Source organism: Phoxinus phoxinus, assembly GCF_949152265.1.
Source record: "Phoxinus phoxinus genome assembly, chromosome: 4".
Classification (NCBI taxonomy): Eukaryota; Metazoa; Chordata; class Actinopteri; order Cypriniformes; family Leuciscidae; genus Phoxinus; species Phoxinus phoxinus.
Genome location: NC_136879.1, coordinates 39,859,404 through 39,882,223, shown reverse-complemented (window position 1 = coordinate 39,882,223; position 22,820 = coordinate 39,859,404). Strand labels below are relative to the sequence as shown.

Sequence of the window (22,820 nt, the reverse complement as noted above, 5' to 3'; positions counted from 1 at the left end):
CTTACAAGTGTTCATATTGTGACAAGAGTTTCACTAAGTCTGGACACCAGAAATCACACGAGCGACTTCATACTGGAGAGAAGCCGTACTACTGTACTCAGTGTGAGAATAGTTTTAGAAGTTTATCAAGCCTTCATGGTCATATGAAAAACTGTTGCTAGTGATCAACATTCGTTTTCATATCAAATACATTCAGGTAAATTCCGCAAGATAAAATAGGGATATTCTCTTTTTATATATATATATATATATATATATATATATATATATATATATATATATATATATATATATATATAAATTGAAAGACTAGAAAGACTTAAAAGTTCAAGCTTCAACAGTGTAAATCTTTATTTTGTGTGAAAAATCTCTCTGCATGGATTGTGTGCTTGGTCTATCTTGAATTAGAAATATATTTTCACTTATTTACAAATTTTACTATAATGTCTTCTGATAGTACATGCAATTATGAGAAATAAACAGAAAAAAACAATTTGTCTTGACAAAAATTGTTTAACTGTGATTGTTTAAACTGAAAACAAGTCTAATATGTGTTTTTGGAAATTGTTTTTCACTTCTGGAACAGGACCAGAAAATACAGACCATTGGAGAAATCATGTGTGTTTTACAATTACATTTACCGTATTTTCCGGACTATAAGTCACACTTTTTTTCATAGTTTTTCTGGTCCTGCGACTTATAGTCAGGTGCGACTTATATTTCCAAATTAATTCATACTGAGATGAACCAAGAGAAAACACTACCGTCTACAGCCTTGAGAGGGCGCTCTAGTTAGCGGAGTTGTTCAGAAGCGACACCGAGGAAGAACTCAGTGGATTCAGTGTTGAGGAATGAGATCGGGAGCTTGGTGAACTTGCTTACCGGTAACTTGTTGGACTCGCTGGTCTATGTTAATTTAGCCTATTCAGCCTCCCAGGTATATGTTCTTTATGCTATTGTGTAGGGTTTCCCGCAGAAAATGTGTTAGTTAAGGTGTAACTTAACTTTGTGTAACTTAACTTAACTTTGTGTTAGCCTATGTGTCGCCACCCACCATACACATCAGCATAAATGCTCCCGATAAATGATTTGTTAATAAAGCATTAACATTCACAAACCACTGTTAATTTAACATAAAAGCAAGCAGGCTGTGTGCATGGTTTGCCATGACTGAATGCGCGCAAAGTGCACTCCCTTAATAATTCCTAAAAAGCTGACATCAGTTCATCGCGATCTCATACATCTGATATTATCAATGAAGCTGACTGCATAATGAATCTTTCATAATATCTTTTATAATCTGAGGATTTGCCAGCATACATAATTCAGCACTGAAGAAAAAGTCAGTTTTGAGCGGTGAGGAGTTTCTATCTTAAATGCTTCTGATTGGCCATTGCGTTCAAGAAATCAATACATATGTCTGTGATTGGCTACATCGCTCAACGCTGCAAACATGTTACAAATAGAAACTCTGGCCTGTTACTCGTTTCTATTTTGTTTTAGTTGTTCTTGTTGCTTTTCTGCAACAGATGAATAACAATTTATTAGTTTTTATGTTTTATTTATAGATATTTCTATTTAATCCTCCCACAGCCCGCACACACAGAGTGAGTGCATTACCGCCCGCGCTCGCACTCGCCCATCAAATCTAGTCCCGCGCCTCACGTCTCTAGATCACGGGCTGGCTCGAGTATAGCGGCGGGAAATATCGGGCTCGGGCAGAGAATCTAAGCTCTAAACAGGACAGAGTAACACGGCGGATATTGCTCGTATACATTTTGTTGACGACGTAGTTAAGGCGGCAGGCGTGTGTTGCTTAGGCGGATGCCTTAGTTCCAAAGTGCTGCGGGAAACCCTGTGTTATGCTAACATGCCGGACACCTATTCAACCTGTTGTTCTGTGTGCTGTTGTGTAGCTGAATAACTTGTCTTTCCAGATTAAATGTCTGTTCTTGGTCTTGGATTTTGTGAAATAAATTTCTAAATAAATGCGACTTATAGTCCAGTGCGAATTATATATGTTTTTTTTCTCTTCATGATGCATTTTTTGACTGATGCGACTTATACTCATAACTTATAATCATTTAGCAGACACTTTTATCTAAAGCGACTTACAACTGAGGAGAACAATAGCCCGGTTTGAACACAGCCGGACTCTCCATTAGTCCAGACTGACTTTGTCCGGTAGGGGCTTCACTTTTTAAGTAGATTAGTGACTTCCTAAACAAAGAACAATAAGAGTGAGAATAGGAGACTATATATATATCATCCCAAGGAATAATAGAAAATGGCACTCCTCAGGGAAGTGTAATAAGTCCAGTGCTTTTTAAAATAATGATAATTTTAGTGAGGTGGATAGGAGTATTGGAAGATCATTGTTTGAAGATGATGGGGCTTTGTGGTTCAGAGGAAGAAACAATAAGTATATTATGGGAAAATGCTGAAGGCTGTGGATGAGGTAGTTGAATGGTAATACAATTGGCGATTTAAGTTTTCTGTGGAGAAGTCACAAACTATTATATTTTCTAACAAGAAAGTAGATAATGAATGGAAGTTAAGAATATATATCAAAGAAATGGCACGAGTGACATTAATTAGATGTCTAGGAATGTGGCTGGATACTAGATTTACATGGAAAGAACATATTGATAAGGTAGTGAGTAAGTGTAAAAGAGTTTTAAATGTAATGAAATGTATGGCAGGACAAGAGGAGCAGATAGCGCTACAAACAGTTTATATAGCAATGATATGATCTGTGCTAGATTATGGATGTATAGTATATGGGATGGCTGCAAAATCTCAATTGGAGAAACTGGACAGAATTCAAGCGCAAGCATTGAGGTTTTGCGGTGGGGTATATGCAACAACACCTATTGCAGCAATGCAAGTAGAGATAAATGAAATGCCGCTTGATATTAGAAGACAACAGTTAAGGACAGTATATTGGACAAATATTAAGAGTCAGGATGAAGTGCATCCGACAAAGAATATACTAGGAATATGTTGGGAACAAGGAATGAATAAACAAAAGAGTTTTGGATGGGTTGTCTAAGGAGATGGGGATAAGCAAATATAGACGTGGCAAATTGTGGTAGATTTTTCCCCTACGCACCTGACTTAGGTTGAACCGGGTGTCCTTGACAACTGAAAATATTATACTCAGGCGAGTTGACACCTAAGCCGAAATCTAACCCAGCCCAAGAGTAAGATCTCTAGAGTTTCGCTAAATAACTTGATCCACTAATCTAACAGCAATAATAACAGACAGACAGACTTCAGCAAATGTCCTTTAAATGCTTTAATTACGGCCGGAGGATCTCAGACAAGTTCCATTGAGAATCCCCCCGGAAAATACAAATACAACAGTTTTTATAGAATAAGGAGGTATGGCAAAATGACATGAAACATTACATAATTTCCCCACAATTTGATTGGTTCTTCATATATTCAATATGCAAACACGTCTGTTACCAGGGAACCAAACTCTGTTTTTGGTTTCAAGTGTAGACATCGGTTTAGTTTCATTTCCCATATTTGTTATTTATACACTCACACAACCAAAGTCAAAGGCTGGATGGATGAAGGACCACCACCTTCAACTTAACCTTGCGAAGACAGAACTACTTGTAATCCCGGCTAACCCAGCACTTCATCACAACTTCTCCATTCAGCTAGGCTTGTCATCCATAACTCCATCAAGATCAGCCAGGAATCCTGGAGTTGTAATTGATGACCAATTGATCTTCACAGACCACATTGCTAGCACTGCCCGGTCATGCAGATTTGCCTTGTACAACATCAGAAGGATCAGGCCCTTCCTATCAGAGCATGCTACACAACTCCTTGTTCAGGCGCTTGTTCTATCCAGACTGGACTATTGTAATGCTCTCCTGGCTGGTCTTCCAGCTTGCTCTGTCAAACCTCTGCAACTGATCCAGAAAGACTTATGTGCCATCCAGAAACTTGTGCTCTGCAAGCAAGCGGCGTCTTGTGGTGCCATCTCAAAGAGGCACAAAATCTCTCTCTCTGACCTTTACCATGACGGTTCCCTGCTGGTGGAATGATCTGCCTAACTCAACCAGAGCTGCTGAGTCCGTAGCCATTTTTAAGAAAATGCTGAAGACGCAACTTTTTCGGCAGCATTTGATCCAGTAATACTAACACTTTCTCCTCTATTCTATCTAAAAAAAAAAAAAAAAATTAAAAGTACTACGTTAGATTGAACTGTGAAGAGTCATAGCACTTATATACTATTGTCCTACTGCTAGTGTAATTGCTTCTATTGTTCTCATTTGTAAGTCGCTTTGGATAAAAGCGTCTGCTAAATGAATAAATGAAATGTAAATGTAAAGGGGTATGGCAACACAACAAACAATGTTAAAAAAAAACACGACAGAACGTTTTAGTACATTGCGTTTCAAAGTGTTAGCATGTTAGGCCTAAAAAGAGAAATAAGGTTAGATGTTAGAAAGATGGTATACAGTTTACTATTTTATTAATTAAAAAATCCATCACATTACCAAGAGTGATGTGATGTACCCCAGCCTGTTCTCACCCAAATGCGTCTCTATAGCACGCAGTGTGTTTATCGTGCAATTTATACGCGAAAATGAGTTTTTACGTGGATATGATACGCAGTTTTGCGCGTGCATATGATACGCACTTAATTTCGTGATATACACACGCACCCCACACCACTAATCCTACCCAAGCGTATAATACACACGCACCCTACCCCACCCTAAACCCAACCATGTGCTATCCATGCGTATACTATGCACGTAAAAACTCATTTTCGCGTATATATTACACGATAAACACACTGCGTGCTATATAGACGCATTTGGTGAGATCGGGTTGTGTACCCACATTTTCCTTTATGGATTCTTCCTCAGCCAATAGTAGATTTAACTTTACTGATAAGACAAAAAGAAGGAACTAGTGAGATGAAAGTAATGAGAACAAAGGAATATTTAGGGCTTAAGTACGGAAATAATCAACCCGATCTCACGGCAATTCGTACGAATTTTACGAGGTGGCTAATTTGTACCTCACTCGTACGAATTTGTACGTTTTTTGCTAAATCGTACATTTTTTACGATTTGCCAAAATCGTATGAATTCATACGAATTACCTACCCCTGACCCCGCCCCTAAACCTACCCATCACGTGGGTTTAGATAAATCGTACAAATTCGTACGAGTGAGGTCGTACAAATTCGTACGAATTAGCCACCTTTTAATCACTTGTACAAATTCGTATGAATTGGTCGTGAGATAGCGTTGGAAATAATATACAGATATACACAGATGCTTCTAAAAAAGGAGGGAGAGTAGGAGCCAATGTTCAAAAGTTACAGACAAAGAGAAAAGCAAAAATAAGGGATCAACTGTCAGGTGAACTGATTCAAGAGTTAACATTAAAGAATATATTAGACTCAGATATAGGAAATAGTATACAATACGTTGCCTTATCTTCTCTGAAAAGCACTCCGCACATTCAGCTGAGACAAACCACACTTTCAATAAACCTACAAACCTATCCAGTGATTAAATGTTTACTGTGTTGACACAATAATCTTGTGCAATGTCCTAAACTGACGGGATAATCACACACCGCGTACACGTCCGCTAATGACTCCTCCGATTCGCGCACTAATGACTCCTTTGAACCGATTCCATATGAATGGTTAAAACAACTGATCTATCCAACAACTCACCAGACGTCTAAATCGGTAATACTTTACAATAAAGTTCAATTTATTAAACTCTAGTTAACTACATTTAGTTAACATTAACTATTAATAAACTGCACTTCTTGCATTTATTAATCTTTGTTAAAGGGGGGGTAAAATACTTAGTTTCAGTCAATCTCATGTTAATCTTGAGTACCTATAGAGTAATAGTGCGTCCTTCATATCTCCAAAAAGTCTTTAGTTTCATCATATTTATAAAATAAAAATACAGCTTTCCGATTCTATCCGGAAAAAGCCGAGGTCCTTGATTCTGGGCGTGGGCGGAGCTATAAAGTCAAGCGGGAGCAGCTTAATCCAGCAGTAACACTGGGTTCTTTGGGAAGCTGAACAAGGTAAACTTTCCCTCACATCCCATAACACTTTTTTGGAGACATTCTTGACATCAACCATTCCTATTTAGCGCTGCTGATGATAATTTCCGGTAGTAGCGCGTCGATGAGCGCGGTCTTTCTCTCCTCTGGTCGACGTGTGCGTGAACGCGCTTTTCCGAGAGCAATGCTCATATAAGGAGTTCCACTCTGGTCTACGTCATTAGATCTACGATAGAAAAAAACCAGCCGAAACGTGTTGCAACCCGGAAGTATGATTTTCAGCACAGAAATTCTCTGTTATTCGTTCAAAATAACTTTTCAAACTTTGGCCATTATTAGCATGAGAATCCATCTCTTTAACACTGTAAACAACTCTGAATATATGAAACACCATTGTACCCCCCCTTTAATGTTAATTTCACCATTTAGCCTTGTTAAAATCAGAAGTTGTTAACATTAGTTAGCCTAATGCACTGTGAAGTAACATGAATAAACAAAGGAAGAACAGCTGTATTTTTATTAACAAAGATTAACAAAGATTAATAAAAAATCCAATAAATAGATAGTTAATGAGTTAAATTATTGGTATTGTTATTAAGTTAAAAGTGTTCTTTATTCTTGCTGGTGCCCTGCCAGGAACCTTGACCCCACAGAAAACCGAACCGAACCGAACCGAGGCTCCAAAACCGTGATATGAACCGAACCGTGGCATTGGTGTATCGTTACACCCCTAGTCATCTTGAACTTCTTCAATTTTCTAATAATTGCGCCAACAGTTGTTGCCTTCTCACCAAGCTGCTTGCCTATTGTCCTGTAGCCCATCCCAGCCTTGTGCAGCTCTACACTTTTATCCCTGATGTCCTTACACAGCTCTCTGGTCTTGGCCATTGTGGAGAGGTTGAAGTCTGTTTGATTGAGTGTGTGGACAGGTGTCTTTTATACAGGTAACGAGTTCAAACAGGTGCAGTTAATACAGGTAATGATTGGAGAATAGGAGGGCTTCTTACAGAACAACTAACAGGTCTGTGAGAGCTGGAATTCTTACTGGTTGGTAGGTGATCAAATACTTATGTCATGCAATAAAATGCTAATTCATTATTTAAAAATCCTACAATGTGATTTTCTGGATTTTTGTTTTAGATTCCGTCACTCACAGTTGAAGTGTGCCTATGATAAAAATGACAGTAGGAAAACCTTCAAAATCGGCAGTGTATCAAATACTTGTTCTCCCCACTGTATATCTGAAAGGAAATGACTGTCTTCAGAAAAGTTTCAATGGCATCTTCTTTAATCTTTCCCCAGTGATGCCTAATGGTGCGTTCACACCGGACGCAAATAGCGCGTCAGCCGCGTGTGATTTCAATGTTAAGTCAATGCAAAGACGCGTTACGCACGTAAAGAATTCCTGCGGCGCGAATGAGGCGTAGAGTGCGGCGCGGTAGACGCGAATACACCTTATTCGCGTGTCAAGTTGACGAATGCCGCGAATTGAGCGTCTGGCGCGTTATGCGCGAATGATTTTATGTAGTGCTTTTTGTGCATCCACGCGTTTGCCGCGAATTCGCGTCTGCCGCCCGAGTTGAAAAATCTGAACTTCTGCGTCAATTCGCGCCGCGTTAACTGCTAAGCTGCATTTTGTACTAATTGTAAACGGTGAATAGACGACTGATCTAGGCCATAGTATAAGGAGTTACAGTAATCCAAGCGGTTTGTAATGAGAGCATGTATAACTTTTTCTAGTTGACTTTGCGGCAAGTACAGCTTCACTTTCCCCAACAGTCTAAGCTGAAAAAAGCTTGTTTTAATTACTGAACTAATTTGTTTCTCTAATTTAAAAGAACTATCAATAATAACTCCAAGATTTTTTACAGATGGGCTGTAGTTGGGGAGTAATGGGCCTAAAGCCCTGTTTAAACCTGAGATATCCGGCTTCCCAAAAATTATAATTTCAGTTTTTTTGTCATTTAAATGTAAAAAATTTAGTGACATCCAATCCCTTATTTCACCCAGACAGTTACTCAGTGCTTCAATAGAATTGGTTTTAGAATTTAAAGGTAGATATATCTGGACGTCATCAGCAAAGCAGTGAAACAAAATTTTGTATTTCCTGAAAATTGATCCCAAGGGCAGCATATACAATGAGAACAGGACTGGGCCCAAGATAGAACCTTGGGGCACCCCACTATTAATTGGAGTTTCCTTAGAGTGAAAAGGTCCGAAATTTACAGAAAAAGATCTGTCAGTCAGATAAGACTCAAACCAATTCAGAGCTGTGCCTTTGATACCTGCACAGGACTCAAGTCTTGACAGTAAAATCTTATGATCGACCGTATCAAACGCAGCAGTCAAATCTAAAAGCACCAACACAGCAGAGCTACCAGAATCAGAAATTAAGAGGAGATCGTTAAATACTTTTAAAAGTGCGGTTTCCGTACTGTGACCTGATTTAAAACCTGATTGAAATTTTTCAAATATATTATTTGATTTAAGGTGCAGTAAAAGTTGCTTATAAACCACTTTTTCTAATATTTTAGACCATAAAGGCAGCTTGGAAACTGGCCTGTAATTAGACAAGACAGAGGGGTCTAAATTGTGTTTCTTTAGGAGGGGTTGTACAATGGCCTTTTTAAAGGTTACCGGCACAGAACCTGTTAAAAGAGACATATTTATCATATTTAAAATATAGAGTCCAACAGTGTCAAATACGTCTATAAAAAGCTTTGCAGGAAGGCAGTCCAATGAACAGACAGAAGGTCTTAAGCATTGGACCGTCTTTAACAAATCTGAAAGAGATATTGGGATAAAATTTTCAAATATGCCTAAGCATAACGGTGTAACACTAGGATCTGGTGCAGTACAACATGTTAATGCCCTAATACTGGACACCTTATCAGTAAAAAATTCACAAAATCGGTCACACAAAATGGTGCTAGGAATAATGCCGATGTGTTCAGGAGGGTTAATTATCCTATTTAGTACGTTAAAAAGGACTTGGGGTTTATGACAAATATTATGGTAAATATTTCCCCCTCCGAAAATCCCTGCTGGCGAGGTAGTACTTTTTCAAAGTTCAGGAACTTTCGGGGGCGGGACTTGTGCGCTGAACATGCTGATTGGTTGTGTCCACGCCGCATTTTGATTGGATGACTCAATGCAGCATTTTATTTTAACCGCCATTTTTAAAAATCTACTGTGGTTCGTGGCTTCATGCAGTAAGAGTCGTCTGTCTGCAAATATGGAATTTAATAAAATAAAATAAAAAATGACCGCTGGACCGACGACGAGGTTCAGGCTTTATTAAGCGTATTAGTGGAAGAGGAATTTTTCTGCGCGTTCGTCCCAGCCATCCCACGGTCAAAAATGCACAAAAAGTATCCTCGTGTTACTTTAATGATGTCTTTACTACCTTCCTGGAGCTTGAAAGTGGTAGTTGCGTAAGCTGTCAACAGAGGAAGAAAAAGCTCTCAGATTTAAGTAAAAAGATCTTAATTTTTGTTCTGAAGATGAACAGAAGTCTTGCGGGAGTACCGTATATACCCGAATATAAGACGAGGTTTTTGTCCTAAAAATAGGCTGAAAAATGGGGGGTCGTCTTATATTCAGGGTCGTCTTATATTCGGGTATATACGGTAATTAATGACATTATTTTCATTTTGGGGTGAACAACTTCAGTACATTTAGTTAAAGGCTAAACCTCTACAAATGATCCAGAATGCCGCAGCCCGTCTTGTCTTCAACGAGCAAAATGCAGAATCCCCGACTACAATCAAAAGACAACTGAAAACTCATCTCTTCCGTGAGCACTTAAAGGTGCTCTAAGCGATCTCGCGCGTTTTTTAGGCCAAAACATTTTTTTTCACATACCGCAAACTAGGGCTGCACGATTAACCTTTATCGCATCGATATTGAGGTTTTAACTCCCGCAATAACCTAACTTCAGGAGTCTGAGGTTTTTTCCCCCGCCTCTGACATTTGAGTGACAAACCTATTAGCCAATCAAAATGGTCGAATCTCGCGTTCCTGGCTTGCTGGCCAATTAGAAATGGCAATGGAAACAAGGTTGTATGCAGTGCTCCGGCTTTCTGTCAGCAGCAAAGCAGCTAACACTAGTGTTGTCAAAAATACTGAAATATCTGAACGGTACCAATACTAATTTCCCGAAGTATCGATACTAGCCGAGCGGTCACTTTCACTTCTCTCTAAAGGCGCGTTGACAAACACCACACGTGACGCACTCGTCTCATTCGCTCTGGTTAAATACCAAAAGTGAAGTGAATGGAAAGATGGCGAGGGCGGCGCCCCCGCGACCGGCTTTGGTTGATTGATAAAGAACACCGCGAGCGGGCATGTCGGAGAATAGCGCGGACAAGCATAAAAACACACCGCGAGCGGGCATTTCGGAGTCGGAGAATAGCGTGGACACGCGCTACACACCGCGTGTCGGAGAATAGTGCGGACACGCGCTTCACACTGCGAGCGGGTATAAATATCGCAGACACGCGCTTCACACTGCGAGCGGGCTGCGGGCACCCAAAAGATTGTTTGACAATCCATAATCCCTCACATCACTCATTTTTAAAAATTATTTTATAGGTGTAAACAGACTTAAGGAACAGGCTCCAGGGGTACCATTTAGCAAGCATAGGCTACGCTCAGCATCCAGGGGTGTTTGTTGTTTGGACAGACCTTTCCCCACTGCTAAAAAAAATCCTAAAGGAAACACTGTAACTCTTCTCATTTTAACTTTTCTGAAACATTAACCAAGATGGCCTAGTATTTTTGTTGATATGAGTCTGTGTTGTCTCGTTTTTTCACCGTAATTATTTTATTACTTATTTTATTTTATTATATTATTACTCTTATTTTAAAATGTGTGCAATATAACAGTTTCGTGTTCAGTAAATGGCAGTGGACTACAGAATTATTTTGTTTTTCTAATTGTAAATCTAAATCTAATAAGAATTCATTTTCTATTTTTCAGTGTTAAAGAATTTAAAAACAAATGACCAAGTGTTTAAGTTAATTTCCATTATGTCTTCTTATTCTTTGGTATTTAGGCGTATTTAACCTGTTAGCCTTCAGCGCCACTTTTGAAAAATCCCCAGAAATTGCATACCCAACCTAAAAAAGATTCAATTCATTGACCCTTCGTCCTAAAAGCTCAAGTATGGTCTCATTTGAAAGCTGACACCTGGCACTTTATTGGAAATGTAGAATGAATTATTGTCATAATGAAAAAAAAAATATGAATAGCTTCAAAGTTGTGTAAGTTATTAGAAATTTATTTTTATGAAACATCTTCATGAAAATTAAATTGAAGTTGGCCCGTCAGCACTCTAGAAATGCACTCCAGCTAAAGACACATGTCTGACCATGTTATATTTAAAATTTGAAGGTGATAAGTCTAAAACTCTGTATTTTGTTAAATGTTTTTCAAGATCATCTCAAATGACTTTATTTTGAATTGACTCTAAAATGCAAACTTGTGTTTATTGTCATCTATTAGCATCTATTCAGTCTATTGTCTCTATTGTTTTGTGGTGCAAACGAGCCCCATTCAGTGTCACTCTCTCCTGCTCACATTTACACCTTTCCAGCCGGCTTATGGCCATAAATATTATTTTCCTTTGTCTCCATTATAATCGCTAACGACTGGCTAATCACGGTGTTTCACCCCCTAATTTCTTTCATAATCTTCACTTCACATTTGAAACTGTATCAAATGCCTTTCTCAAATAAAGAAATATTTCAGTAAGCATTCCGATTTAGAAAAAAAATCATAAAAAATAACAGCTAGATGGCAGGTGCAACTAGAGAGCTAGCTAGCATGTTAGCTTAGCACACCATCAATACACGACAATTTATGAGATTAAAACCCTGTTTTATGCTCCAAACTTACTTTATAGCGCAAGTCGAGTGTTTTAAATAATCTTCTATGAGCTTATTTGGCTTCAGAAAAGAAAATCAGACAGAAAATAAATGAGTTTATGGTATTCTGCATGTTTGTAAAGTCTATATCGATTAGCATTGCATTATACATATAATCTATTATTATAAAAATACCTGACATGGCTCGAAGAACACAGGTAAATCAAATATCATTGCAATCATGTTTATTGTCTTCAAAACATCTTTATCTGCATGTTATAGCGATCTCTGAAAGCTAACGTTAGCTGTGTTTATGTCAGTGACGTCCTGGAAGGTCACAGGTTATTGTTCTTCTTCGTGAGCTTTCATATTTGGAAAAAACTGTGCATAGAGCGCCCTCATTCTGCTGTATGGATTGAAAACACAGTACATCAGAGTATCCAGCGCTCTTTATGTATACATCGACGCATTTGGATATAAATTCAATAAATATTATTCCTGTCTATAGAAATATGATGTAAACCTATGATAATATATCAATATTTCTCCAAATCTGCACATTTTTGAGCCAAAAGCCCTGAGGAACGTTGTTTTGTCACGCGTTCTCAAGACAACAGCACCGGAGTTTTTTTCTGAATGGAGCAGCTGACGCTCATAATTCATATTAAAGGTATCGACTCATTTTTTCATTACATAAATCCTGACACAAATTAAGACATAACTGTCACTATAAGTTTCTCAGAATACAATAGTGGTCAAATACTGAAACGTGAGACTTATATATTTTTAATGATGTATAGTTTGTCAAGGTAATAACATTAAATCTGATAGTAACTTTGAACTATTTAAAAAAAAAAACGCTTCAGAGCGTCCTCGCTCTGGTGAAGGCTAACAGGTTAATAATCATGAAGCATCAAACAATCTCATTACCTCAATCACTATGTATGTAGTTTATTTAACCCTCTGTGACGAAGTAACAACACATTTTATTCATAATTTTAGGTTTTATGCACTTAAAAGTATCGAACGCAAAAATCGAAAATCGCACCGCAATCGCAATATTTGTCAGAAAAACCACAATTAGGTTTTTTCTCAAAATCGTGCTGCCCTACCGCAAACATCTCCTCACTATCCGCTATCTGCCTGTCCCCTGAACACACTGTAAAAAAACGCGGTCTCTGCAGAGAGCCCAAGCTCCACAAACAGCAGCAAAAACAAACTGAGCAATAAACAGAGCGACCCGCACCACGAAACATAACAAACTGTTCCAGCCAATAATAGACAAGAATGATGTGGGGTGGGGTTTGGGGGGTTATTGCGTGGATGAGGAGGAGGGAGGGTCTAGCTAGCCTCCGTTTTGTTTGATAATAATTCAAACATCAAAAAGAGGTTACGTCAACCGAGATCGCTTAGAGCACCTTTAACATAAAAAATATCTATAATTTTCCGAAAATCCTCCCTTGTCTGACTTATGCTACTCTGAGCAAGAGCAATGCCTGAACTTTGTATTTTGAGCACTTCTTGCGTTATTTTTGCCTCTTCACGATGACTCGCTTGCTGTAGTCCTCAGTTGTAAGTCGCTTTGGATAAAAGCGTCTGCTAAATGACTAAATGTAAATGTCAATTTCTCCACATATCATTTTGGTGGATTAAGTCTGTGGAAATGTGTTTAGCTTTCATGTTGATGTTAATGTATGTTTATAGCCATATCTGTGACCTGTGTGTTAGATGAATTGCAGTTACTGTTAGGGAGGACGGTAATTAACAAGTATTTTCTCATGCATCCTTCAGCTGAAAGACAGTGAATCTGAAGGTGTGTGTGTGTGTGTTTATTGTCTGTCCTCTGTCAATAAACTGGTTCATTTGTGTTGCTGGATGAAATCTGCTATATATTTAAAAGACCAACATTTTTTGACAACTTTTACTTGTGTGTAATTTGATTTGTATAATGAAAGTTCAAAGACAAAACATTTAGCCTATTATCTGAATAACCAGATTCTCTTGTTTAATTCTATAGTTACCTTCTACACAAAACATCCTTTACAATGTAAAAAAAAAAAATCATGGCTGATTTTATGAGTTGTTTCAATTAGTTCAAATGCATGATGATCACTGGCTTAGTTTATATTGTTAGATACCTAAAGAATCACATTTTGACTGTTAACAAGAGGATGAAAAAACTAACCTTCATCAAAAATAGTATATTCGATAAACAGCTCTCACTTGTTTGCAGGGTTCACTTGAAAATTCTAATTTATCCTCCTTGAACTCATTCTAACAACTTAATATGTTTTAATATGTTTGAGACCCGATGGAAGTGAAAGAGCAAAGACAAAAACTGAAGTGAAATTTCAAAGGTAATGATGATGCTGTAGTTTGTTTCAGCCTCTTGATACCAATACAATGAGCTTAATGTGCCAATTTACAGAAGATCTCAGACATCTCCATAATGAATGAGCTGAAAACAGGGAAGTTTTGGAGACAAAGAGGCTTTTCAGCTGCAGTTAAACATGATGACTCTGTACTTTTTAAATGCAGATTGGATAAAAACACAGTGATCACAGTTCACACCTGCAGTGAAGCCCCTCCCACAACAATTCACCAATAAATACTGGGAATATTCCCATCATCCTACAAGAGAAGGACAAACTCCAGGAGTAGCAGCTGAAATCTGTGTGACTGTTAAAGATGGAGTTTATTAAAGAGGAGATTGAAGACATGAGTGATCCAGAACCATCCAGAATAAAACATGAAGATACTGAGGAACAAATAGGTTGGTGTCCATTCTTGATTCTTCATTGTTGACTGCTGTGAAATAATAAGTAGTATATTGATGATAAATTATGTAGAAATGTGTCTAATCCTTACCTTGTATAAAGCAATGTGTCAAATACATTTGTATTATTCAAATTAATGAGAATGATAGATCAAACCTTCAACATCAAAGATCTGATACTTTATACTCACACAGACAGAAACCTATTCTCTTGTTGTCTGCTTGTATTCACTTGAATTTTAATTGAGATTATCCTCCTTAGACTGATTATAACTACTTGATGGTCATTTTAGATCAGATGGAAATAACAGAGCAAAGAGAAGAACTGAACAAAGTAAAGAAACACTGTGACTTCAAAACTCAAGGAACAAAAGCCCAAAAGCTGCACTCCTGCTCACAGTGTGGAAAGAGTTTCAGTCAAAAAGGACACCTGAACACACACATGAGAATTCACACTGGAGAGAAACCGTATCCATGCACTCAGTGTGAGAAGAGTTTCATATCTTCATCCTTACTCAAGTATCATCTGCGTATTCACTCTGGAGAAAAGCCATTTAACTGTGATCAGTGTGGTAAAGAGTTTATTTTGGCATCACATCTAAAATCACACATGAAAGTTCATTCAGACGAGAAGCCTTATGTGTGTTCTCTCTGTGGAAAGAGTTTTTCACGACTGAACGGTTTAAAACGGCACCAGAAAATACATGATGAAGTGAGAGATCATGTGTGTTGTGACTGTGGGAAGAGCTTTACTACAGCTGACAGTCTGAAACTGCACCAAAGAATTCATACTGGAGAAAAACCTTACAAGTGCTCATATTGTGACAAGAGTTTCTCTCGGTCTGGATCTCTGAAATCACACGAGCGAGTTCACACTGGAGAGAAGCCGTACTACTGTACTCAGTGTGAGAAGAGTTTCAAAGATTTAACAAATTTGAGACAACATCTGCGCATTCACTCTGGAGAAAAACCATTTAACTGTGACCAGTGTGGTAAAGGTTTTAATTCATCATCAAATCTAAAAGTCCACCTGAAAGTTCATTCAGACGAGAAGCCTTATGTGTGTTCTCTCTGTGGAAAGAGTTTTTCACGACTGGACGGTTTAAAACGGCACCAGAAAACACACACTGAAGTGAGAGATCATGTGTGTTGTGACTGTGGGAAGAGCTTTACTACAGCTGACAGTCTGAAACTGCACCAAAGAATTCATACTGGAGAAAAACCTTACAAGTGCTCATATTGTGACAAGAGTTTCACTGAGTCTGGATCTCTGAAATCACACGAGCGAGTTCACACTGGAGAGAAGCCGTACTGAGAGAACTACTGTATGTGGAGAGATGATCGGATCCCAGCAAACGTCCATCGCCCATTTCATTGCGGACTGTTTGAGTAAAAAAAATGTCGATGACCAACTCGAAAATAGCAGAAAAAAGAAAAGCAAGTCAAGCCTCAATCGTAATGCCTCGTATGTTACGTATGGAGTCACAACAGGCGATTCCGTGGCGCCAAATCCATTGTGTTGTTTGTGGAGAAATCTGCAATGAAGCCGTCAAAACAGTCCTTTTTAAATTTCGTTTTATCATATCCTGGAATTTGTGAGCAATGTTTTTTTTTATGGAAGCCCAAGAAGAACAGCTCGTCTTGTGCACAACTGAAAATACAGTAATTAGGGCTGGGTACCAAGTCTCGATACTTTTTTAGGTAGGCTACTGACTGAATTGCCTCGATACTATCGAGTATCGAAAAAGGACATGTTGTTCGTTCCAGATTTCGATACCTAAGGAGTTAACTCGTCAGCGTCAAACAAATACATATGAAATGCACAACGACACACATAAAGTCGCTCACGCACATACACGCAAACTCTACACACACAAGACCGCGCGCGCGCACGCGCAAACTCTCGACGCGCATACTTATGAGACGCGAGCACACACACACACACAAACTCTCCACGCACATATTCATATGAGACGCGAGCACACACACATAATACCTTTAAGATGTGGAAAAGTCGATCAAAAGTGTGGGTACATTTCTCCAGGCTCAATGCCAACAGCGCGCGATGCAGTATTTGCGGTAAAATAATTGCTGCAAAGACCGGTACCACGACAAATATGATGAAGACCTTGACAGTGCACGGAGTAAACACAAGAGCAGAAAGTTGCTCCGTCTTCGACTGGTAAATGAAGAGATACCTTGTTGATCAATCTGACAGTGTTTATATTGCAATTGTAACCGGGTTGAAATGATATCTTTACTTTAACGGTTGAAATGTCACCAAATCCTGATGAACATTGGTTCCTATGTGTTTAAGATGTGTTTTATTGCCAATATTTATGCCTGGATGTTGTATTCAGACCATGGTGTTAATACCTGTACTGTCACTTTAAGAGATCGCAGGCTTTGTGCGTCATTCACGCGCGCTTCTCTCAGTTTGCGCCAGACTAGCGGAGGTAATGTATTATTTTGCTCGTCAGTTTTAAACATTTATTTTGGTTTTTGGACGATGCAAACCTTGTTTTATGTTATGTATAAATCTTATTTTTTGAGATTGTCAACATGCAGTAAATGTGTCAGTTGAATATAAACCTTGTAAACCGACTTTTTGCAAGCTTTAAAGTAGACTCTAATGTTTCCACGTGCTAGTCTACAAGGTTCTCTGTATGTTTATCTGCTAACAGGAGCTTGAGATTTGTGTGCTGTGTGGAGGAGACTGCATGTGACGGAGATTTGTGTTTTTTTGTTGATTTGTACAGGTATGTGTATAATGTTCATTATAATTCATCTGGCATACATTGGTTGTATTAAGCATGTAAAAGAAATTCATGTTGTCAATTACATTGAGCATTATATTATTTATTCAGTTCATTTTCACATTTTTATTTTAAAGTATTTTAGCTGATAATACTAAAAGTTTTATCAGTTGTGTATGTATGTGCAGTTTGCGCCAGACTAGCTGAGAGGAGGAGCTTGAGATTTGTGTGCTGTGTGGAGGAGACTGCATGTGACGGAGATTTGTGTTTTTTTGTTGATTTGTACAGACAAATCCGCTGTTCCGCCTTCATTAAAAGAGCAACCAGCAGTTGGTCGTGGTTTGGGTCTTTTCTGCATCCAGCACAACAAGAACACAACGCAGAATATACAAGGGTTAATGGACGTGCATCCAACCTATCATAAAACTGTTAAAGGACAACGCACGCCCGTTACACAATAAATAATAACCTACTGAATGTACCCTGCCGTTCAAAAATGTGTTGGTTAGTCAGAATGGATTTTCAGTAAGGATGCATTAAAGTGATCAAAGGTGACATTAACACGTGTAATGTTACAAAATATTTCGTGTTTAAATAAATGCTATTATTTTAATTTTTTTATTCATCAAAGAATCATGAAAAAATGTATAATAGTTTCCAAAATATTAAGCAGCAAACTGTTTTCATATTTCTGAAGGGTCATGTGACACTGAAGTAATGATTTTGAAAATTCAGCTTTGACATCACAGGAATAAATTACATTTTGAAATATATTCAAATAAGATTTTAAATTGTAATACTATTTCACAATATTACTTAAGTTTTACTGTATTTTTTTATTTTAAAAAATCAGCATTGGTGAGCATGAGCTCTTTATAAAACATTTTTTGTTCCTTTGTGCACTGGCTAAGGAGCATGAGTCAAACTGATAAAATAAAACCAAAATTTTTCTAAGGTAATGTGTAAATCTTGTTAAAATGGATTTCATAAAATTGGTATCGAAAAAAGTATCGTTCAGGAACCGGTATCGAAATCAAGGTATCGGTATCGGTACCGAAGTTGTTTGAACGATACCCAGCCCTAACAGTAATATCCATAAGCAGTTCATGCTCTCATTGAAATAATTTTGTTCTCGTTGGTCTGGTCTGGTAGCCTGGGAAAACCCAGACCACTCTCAGTTGTAACTGAGTTAGGGTCTGGCAAAGCTCCATAGACAATTCATTTCCACAGGGGAGTCACCAACGGACGTCGCTCAAATGGCTTTAGATCTATAAATTGGATAGATCTAAAACCAATCAGAGCGACGGAGAAACATCTGAGACTCTCAGCAATTCTCTGTTTGTGTTTTTCAGGAAGATGTAGCAATGGCTTCTGACGACTTTTGCCGTTTTTGTAAATTACAATTTTAAATTGCTTGAAACAGACGCGATCGTTGATTCGAACGAGTGATGTTCCACGGCGGCATCCATCTCTGTAATGTACAAAATCTGCGTCACCGTCTCTGCTCTGTCGTCATCGTGTAAAGCCCGCCCCAACGTTTCTGATTGGTGCCGCGATTTCGCCGGATTGGAAATGGGTTTCTATGGGCTCTTTGCCAGACCCACTTGCAGAGCAAATCTAAATTTGCCGGAAGTGGTCTGGGTTTTCCCAGGCTACTAGTCTGGTATTTTTTGTTAAGGCGAGACACGGCAGGCAAAAACATCGTTTTTTTTTCACTGGTCAATTTTGAGATTTTGGGCTATTTGTCTTCAATAACATGTCTTCTTTCAGACTTGTGGTGAAAAAAAGTCCAAAATACACATTTAGGTCTTTATTTCACTACACTTTGTCTATTTGCGTCTGTAGATTTCTCCGAAATTCAACACAAGTTGGCGTTCTAAATCAACGCGCTGCTCCGCGATCTCTGTGTTCTTCCTTTAATCACGCACATGTCTGAAAAGCTCTCTCTCTTCTGAACAATGCTGTCGGGTCCAAATATGGTCATTTCCTTTTAATCAGCAACCAATCGTGAAAGTAAAATGGGCATTTAACCCTAAAAGCGAAATCTCATTGGCTGATGTCAATTTCTGACAACGTGATTGGTTCAGATGTATCACGTGATGCGCTCTGACATCTAGATGTGTGTTTTTGACTGTTTTTCTGCTCAGTTAAAGGCCATAAATGCTGTGTTTATAAGTTTTGATGTGATTTAGGTGGTTTGTATTGTTGTTGCTAATTATTTGATAAGATATTGTGTCAGTAAATTGTTGTTTCTACTAAAAAAGTATGATTTTTTACATTACAAATCTTTAAATGCCTTTTTCTCAAAATGGGTTTTTTGTCATCCTCCAGTAGAAACATCTCAGGCTATGTAGCACCTATGTACACCAAACTCTCCAGTTATACACTTAGCAGTATTCTGAAGATATGTTCAGAGGGATTTGTTAATAAATCATTCCTGGCCTGATTTATGGGACATTTTAATCCCAAAAATATGGCGAAAATCGATTTTTTAAGGCTATGGACAGTATATTTTGATTTCCTAGGTAATGAAAGCATATATCCTGAAATCCCTCTGAACATCTTTTTTCATCTTGTCTGTAAACAAAATGAAAAAAGAATTTTGCACCTGGCTTTATCATATGTTCAGATCTATCTACCGAAAATATATGCAAAAGTGTGCATATTTAATGAGATAATACCTAATTTGCATAATTAAACATACAAATTTCAAAAACTTGTAATACATTTTTTTTATGAACTTGTGTAAGTAATCAACTGAGGAAGTTTCATGGTGATATCTATTATTTTTAAATTGTACCCTATTCACCTGTAGTGTCTCGCCTTAAAGGTTAAAGCTTGATCTCTAATTTTATACTTTTAGAAAGGATTGGATGAAATCACTGAGTGTTGCTATTGTATTATGAAACTGTCTGACTGTTGAAGCTGTCTCTTATTTTCATACAATTAGCCTTTGTTGTCTCCTGTCGCGAGTGAAAACACTGAGTTGCTGTTGAAGTGATTGTCTTTAGTGGTTCTGCAGAGATTTGACAGGGAAATGGACTGGTATTTTCATACAATTTGCCATTACTGCCAGCTTCCAGTGAGTGAGTGCTGTGTGAGCTGCTTTTGAAGTTGGCATAATTTAATGGGAGAAAAGGTAAACATTTTGTGAACCGGTCTTAAAGTTTAAAAATATTTCATACAATTAGCCTTTGTTGCCACCTAGTTCATTATACGCAAATAAATTATAGGCTGTTACTGTTTTACACATTGCTATGTTTCAAACCGATGAATCTTAAAATTGAGGTATTAAAATTGACAACTGGTCCCTGGAAAAAAAATGTTATGAATATGCTGGTCCCTGGCACAAAAAAAGGTTGGGAACCCCTGGTCTAGACTGACTCTGTCCTGCTGTTTTCCCGGATATCAGCTTGATTGTAAATGTGACATTACGCCGTGACCAAGTTAATTTGGTAACTTTAAATTTTAGACAAATAAAGTTTGTCAACAAAAAGATAGATTTTGTTGATAATGATTGACTAGTAGCAGCCATAATTATTAAAAGTATTTTAGAATATTTAGTAGGTTTTTAAAAAGAAACCAGATTGGACAAGAGAATATAGTGTAAAGGTAATTTAGTATTTGGCAGTAATGCAACAAATTGGATGCAAGCTGCCGTAAAACCCCAAAGAATATGGAGCTTATAATATGACCAAATTTGTGTAAATTTGAATTATTTACAAGTGTAATCTAACCAAATTTTAAACAGTTCTGTTTTTGATTTCTTTAAACAGATATTGAACATTTGAAATGTAACAAATTTAAATGTTTTTATGGCTGAATTTTATAGACATGTATTTTATTTTGTTCTGAATTCTTATACTGCTATGATGATGTCATGTTATCTGTATGACAGTAAATAACAGAGTATTAAGTTATTTCCCAGCAGTGGAACAAATCCAAGTGATGGCGCTGGTACATCGCGCGCTCACGAAACATATCAGTTCTGGCGTTGCTTCATATCGCAGACTGTTTATTATAAAAATAAAACACATTCGACCAAGCATATAAAAAGTTATTCTGCCTAATTGAATTGGTCTGTTGTACAATATAAAGGGCACGCTGTGCCTCACAGTCCTACTTCCAAACATATCCCTTGCTGTAAAGACGCTGATTTAGCCTATACGTGTATATTTAAATATTTAAAAATACCACATAAAATTACATTTTGTTAGATTACACTTGTAAATAATTCAAATTTACACAATTCAAATTCAGATCATTTTGTCATATTATAAGCACCATAACTTTCCCTGTATTGCCTTACTAAATGAACTAACCATTTGAATATAACATGCGGCCCCTTTAAGAAACATGATGACATCGCGCACTGCGCCTGCGCAGGAGAGAGAAGCGAGAGAGACGAGACGAGATGAATCTCTCACCAGTTGACGCTAAATATCACTGTTAACGAGGACAAATGTGGAATATTTTCTTCGGATGCCGTATATTTCCAGTCTGCAGGTGAGAGGTGTTCTCAGATTACAGAGTTTAACATTAACCAGCTCCAGAGTACAAGCCCTCATATCGTGAATAATGTTTGTCTGCACTGGAATCACACGAGCGAGTTCATACAGGAGAGAAGCAGCGCTAATGTGGAGAGAGTTTTAGACATTCAAGCTCTGTAGTGAATCATATAAAGAAGTGTTGTCCAAGTGTCACAGTGAGCAAAGTATCCATTCATCCAGTGAGTTTGTCTGCAGGTCCTTTATTGGTGTGAAAAAATTGTACATTTGTATTGTCAAGTAGCACCCTTTCTATAGAGCTGTATTCTGGATAAATTGAGAATTATGATGTTTTGTTTAAAATAGAAACCACTATTCTGAATATACAATTAAACCAACTAACATGTAATTTACTAGAGGCTCTGACAAAATGCCAATTGTTGCAGTACAGTCTGTTTATTTATAGACTAAATATTTAAATATATTTGTTAATTATTTTTTCAAATTGTTTTGAATGAATGATTCAATCACTTATTCACTTGTTCCACTACTGGATGTATGAGCGTTTCTGAATGGCACATCACATCAAGCCCGTCATTAGTGTCTGACAAACTACAGGATCATCACTTTATGTGATAATCATCTATCAATGTGTGTTTTATGTTTTACCCTTCAGGTTAAAGTACATGACTAAAAATACCATTAATGGCTACAGAAACCAACCCTGCAAACTCTCTTTCTGACACTGAAATAAACCATTCCTGTGATTAGATCTACGGAGTTGTTATTGAGTACATGAGTATGAACAGGGCTGGAAATGGCTAAGATTCACTGGGGAGACTTTTTTTATTTTTTTTATTCTGCCTT

General features: G+C 37.7%; 1 protein-coding gene across 3 annotated transcripts in view; it reads left to right on the top strand.

Moving 5' to 3' along the window:
* Positions 1-22,820, top strand: part of LOC306997107 (uncharacterized protein) — a 63,986-nt gene that overhangs the window by 5,746 nt on the left and 35,420 nt on the right. For 2 of the 3 annotated variants that reach the window (XM_079610203.1, XM_079610201.1), the window contains exon 1: positions 21,851-21,972. The exons of the other annotated variant lie outside the window; for it this stretch is intronic. The gene's annotated coding sequence lies outside the window, so the exon portion shown is untranslated. Of the gene's footprint in view, positions 1-21,850; positions 21,973-22,820 lie in introns of those variants that run through there. 3 annotated transcript variants of the gene reach the window in all.